General features: G+C 35.4%; 1 protein-coding gene across 4 annotated transcripts in view; it reads left to right on the top strand.

Moving 5' to 3' along the window:
* Window positions 1–5063, top strand: part of LOC106457152 (storkhead-box protein 1-like) — a 94932-nt gene that overhangs the window by 78324 nt on the left and 11545 nt on the right. The window contains exon 5 of one of the 4 annotated variants that reach the window (XM_022382964.1): window positions 3126–3141. The exons of the other annotated variants lie outside the window; for them this stretch is intronic. The gene's annotated coding sequence lies outside the window, so the exon portion shown is untranslated. Of the gene's footprint in view, window positions 1–3125; window positions 3142–5063 lie in introns of those variants that run through there. 4 annotated transcript variants of the gene reach the window in all.

Below are 5063 nucleotides of genomic sequence, written 5' to 3' on the forward strand. Positions count from 1 at the left end.
TACACTGCTAAATTAGGGACGGCTAGTGCAGATAGCCCTCGTGCAGCTTTGCGCGAAATTCAAAAACAAAACAAAAACAAACAAACCTGTCCATTCTATCTTCTCTCATTCCATCCTCATCCACATACTCCCCATCCTATTCTCTTGCTTGAGTCGAATCTGAATGAGGTTTATGAGGATCTCCATTCTCTTACCCAGGACCCTTTTAAACCTCTGGCAACTTGTTCAGTGTATCATCTATCCCTAATCACTTCTTTCTCCTTCTTGCTTGTGGTTGCCATCACTCAGATGTCTTATCCTCTCAAACTCTCTTCCACCACCCTTACCTTCTCATTTATCCTGACCAGTCTTTTCTTCCCAAGATTTCCAAAGCTAGTGAAGTTAGTCAACATTTCTTACATATTCCTTCCTTCTATTTCCCATCTTTGTGATTGCTCAGACCCAGACAGACTTTTGTGTCCTATCCAGATCATTCATTATTTATCTCACACTTCCTACTTTTGGGATTTCCATTACCATCTTTTCATTCTGTGGAACTCCTCCTCTACTAGACTTCTCTCTCCTACCACCCTTACTTGGCAGATTCATGTGGTCAGTGCCTCTTTTGGAATGGATGATGATCAGCTCTTTTATGTCTGTTCTCATCAAATTCTTCACCTCGCACATTCTCCAGCTGCTCATTTTCACCATCCATTGAATGAAATTATCCAAGCTGTCTTGTCTCCAGAGGGATTTAGACTTCCACTTATAGTCATTCTCCAATCCACCATTTGTCTTTAAACATGTGAATGTACAAAATTTTTTTTCACCTCATACTTAATATAAAATCCCACTAGGTCGCTTGTGATGCCTCCCACAGTGTACTTACCCAAACTCTGCATCAAGCCAGGATAGTAGAAAGTGCTCATACCATTTGCTTTGGTTCTACGTGTGCCCAGTGTGAGAATGGGTACTCTGCAAGTCCACTTAAGTATATACATATATATATATTACATTTAATGTCCAATCCAGACTACACCCATTTCATGGACTATCATGGAAAAACTCTCTTTACCTATGGGTTAACTGGAACAATAACATTAGTACATGTACCAACCATGCCTTAATCTGTGGGTTAACCTTATCAAGACCAATTGTTCCTGACTGTTCAGACTGAAGGACCAATGGGGATCTGGATATATTCTTCAGGTCTCTCCTATGCAAATTCTTCCTCCATTGTCAAGTGGAGTAGGGAAAATTCTTACCACTTACCAGTTTTCAGCCACTGGGGTGGTGAACATGGAGAATCCTCACCAATTGGGGTCTCACTGCTGTGAATATAACAAGAGGTCCCATTACAACTGCAAATGGAGCTGGCATGGCACCAAGACTGTAATGCAGGTATATATATGATAATCACACACATCACAATTTACAAATGGACCAATGATACAATTAACTATACTGATCCTGTCATCAATATCTTTATTTTATAATTTTTCTTGCTGCCAGTGTCTGTTCAGTTAAGCCTAGGTGAACACTATTACCAGTCCATGCTACATCACAAACATACCACACTCCTCCAGTTAGCAAGGGGACTGTAGCATCTGACAGTCAAGTGGAGGTGTTTAAATATATCCGTACTATAACAAATACTATGGTGCCTTCCTCCTGCTTCTTCTATGGGGCTTGTAGAGACTGATGGTAGAGTTGAGGTGACTACACTGTACATACAGTTATGTATCTCTCATTTACCCTACTCTTGCAACTGGTAAGGGGCCTGTAGAGACTGACAGTTAAGGTAGTGAGCACAGATACTTTCTCCCATAGCTGGTTTTGACCATCACATCTGATTGTAGAGGAGGTAAGTACACAAGATACGGTCTGAATGAGTCCCAACCTCTTTACACATATTGGCCGTCTCATATCTTGTGTGTGAGTAATCAGATGGACATGTACCTATTCTGCCCATTCTTGCAACACAATTATGCACTTTTTGCCTTTTCCATTCTTACATACAGGTAAAAAATATACTCTGGATGAAACAAGGTGCAGTCTTCTATGGGTGTGGCCCTGTAATAGGGTGTTACAACCCATGGGCTTCGTTTGCATGCTTTCTGAAGGGGCTTATTTCAGTAATCTTTGCACTGGCCCCTCCACCTTTTCAGCTTAAGATTGTGTGTGGAGGTTAATATATGTTTCAGAAGTTAACATTTTCCTGACTTGAAAAGGTATTTCCAATAGAACTCACCTCGATACACATTCCTACCCATCCACTTCACTTCTGGTGCACATTGTTTCATTGCCTTATCAAAGAATGAAGGTTCACAAGTGTGAAGTGTATGGGGAGCTATTGTGCATGAAGATATGTTGCACTGCTGTTGATGGAGGGTTCTGCTGCATGATATGTTTTCATGTGACATTAGGTGGAAGTTTTCATAAAGCTGGTGGCTTATAAATCTCTTTGGCAGAATGCTTGAACAAATAAGGAAGAATGCTTAACTGTTTGCAGAGGTATCTATTGCAAATATTTTTTTCAGCTAAGGAAGATGTTAACATTAAGAATTTTCAGTTGAAGCCTTGCTGTGTTTGCACCTATAGGTGATTTAAAGTGATGCTAAGAGTGTTTTAGGCCTAGCTGATTGTATTGTCTGTTCTAGAGATATGATCTTGCATCATTTCCAACTATAAAGGTTTTAAGAATAACTTTCAAGTTTCAGGCAGGAAGGCTTTGTTCTCCTAACTAAATATATTCTCAACTGATGGATATAAATATTTATGAGTTTGTATTAATTTGCTATCTGTCTTAATAGATTAAGAAACAACAGTTATCAGCTGCAGTTTTTTTAACATCAGAGTCGTGTTTTTTTTTATTGCTCACAGAAGTCATGGAGATCTTTGGCCACTTTTTGTAATTGAATGTTGTAATACTTGGTTTGACCTTGATTTCAGTTATCACAATTCTGTCTTCCAAAATAACATTATTTTTTTTACACTTATGTATGTAACATGTAGGCACAACTGCCAATTTCATTCATCTTGTAAGTCATCAAATTATTCACTTGCCTTTAAGTTTTCTGCAACTTTTTGTTTTAACTGTTCTCATACTACTTTGTTGATGATATCTGTCTTTCTTCTCTTGACAGTTTTTTCTCATTTGTGGTAGAAATATTTTCCTGATTTGCTCAGGTATGTTTATGCTCTTATGAGTTTTGAAATTAACATTACCTGACTCATGGTGCACTACATCTGCAGCAAATATGTTTTGAACACATTGAATACCTTTTTTCACTGTAACTTATAATTAGTCATTGTTTACTTTGCAAATTTCAGATAGTCTTTTGAAACCACTAAAATATAACTGATTTAACATATACATGTAGTTTCTCGAAATTTTCCTTTGCTATCAGTCAGATTTGCCACAAAATATTTTTGAAATCAAATAAGGTTTTTGTAAATGCTGAACATAAGATGTGTTTTCACTGATGTCCTTTGTTCTCATATCTTTAACAATGTCATTTAGATTATGGTATACTTGTTGACAACATGCTTGGTGCACAAATTCTGTATACTGTGGGAGGTGTGATCTATCCATCTAGGATACTTATATTTTGGTTTGTTAATATGCTCATGCATTTTCATAAGACTAATTTGGATCCAAAGTGTGTATTTTTTTAGATATTAGTGTAATTAAGGAATGCACATATTTGTTTTTAATTTATAGACTTTTGAGGGAAGATAGCTAGTCAAATTTAAGTTTCATATTTTTTCTTAAGAACTTAAATGATGTCACGTAATAATTGTAGCCATTTTGTCAGTTTTTTTCAAAGATTTTACTTTTAAACATGAAATGAGATTGTTTCCTCACAAAATATATAATTGTTTTAAAAATATCTTTAGTCATATCCTGTATAATTTCATTCTCACTGAACCCAAGGCTAGAACAAAGAACATTAATATTGTCTAGACAGAAATTTGTAAACAATAACTTGATATCATAACTAGCACAATGAGTATCATCTTTAAACTGTCTGTTTTAAGTTATTGACAAATTCAGAATTATCCTTAATAGAATATTCATTCTGTTTAAGTTCTTTATAAAATGGGGGGAAAAAATCTTGCTATTTGTTGATTGTGGGTGCTTGCACTGGGAACAGTTTTTCTGGTAGATGTTTGGGGTAACTTATTTGTTTTAAGAGTCTTGTGATAAATAAATCTCATGGTGAGAGTGCAAAACAAAGGTATGAGTAACAAGTGAGACTGTTCTTAGCCAAAATCAATATAACTATCAACATATATATGATTCCTTTGAAATCATTAACATATTCATTGCTGAAGATGCACATATGGTATTTGTTCGTGTGTGCTCATGATACACATGTGCATCCCCAGTTTGTTGATATTTGTGACTGCTGTTTGAAATGCACATTGACAGTAGCACACTGTGTAAATGTGAGCATTTAGTATAGGTGTCATATTTCATATTTCCTTGCATATATATGAGTGGAATTGACAGGAAAGGTCAGATGCTATCATATTATCCTTGCTCAAGAAAAACCTAACTTGATATAGAAAAATTGTATTTGTATATTACAAATGACTACTAAATTTCTTTTATTTGTACAGTCAGTAGTCTGGGAATAAAATAACATTGTATGATTTTAATCTGGCTGTAATAAAGGAGCTTCTGCCACCTCCAGTTGCAAATAATCATCAAAAGCTAAAGATATTGAACATTTGCCAAAAAATGCAAAATTGGACCAAGCAGTAAAGCTGTGAAAAAAAAAAAGCAGATTTTATAGTAAAAAGGGAAAACACAAGATTCAATTTATAACTTGGAGGTATGTCCAGAATCACCCAAATTTTGTTTCGATCTGTACTTCAAATTGTACCACAAAAAATTTTGATGTATTTGTCATGTGATGTGTATATTATGATAAATACATTTTTCGATTGACTTTTGGACTTTTCTTTGAATAAAATGATTTTTTTCAAAAAGTTTATATTAGTAAATTTGGTATACTTTGGTGACAGATTTTCTTGTAGGCAGATTTTGTTAAACAAGACTGATGTCTGTAGGTTTA

This window comes from Limulus polyphemus, unplaced genomic scaffold (assembly GCF_000517525.1).
Source record: "Limulus polyphemus unplaced genomic scaffold, Limulus_polyphemus-2.1.2 Scaffold297, whole genome shotgun sequence".
NCBI classification, from domain to species: domain Eukaryota; kingdom Metazoa; phylum Arthropoda; class Merostomata; order Xiphosura; family Limulidae; genus Limulus; species Limulus polyphemus.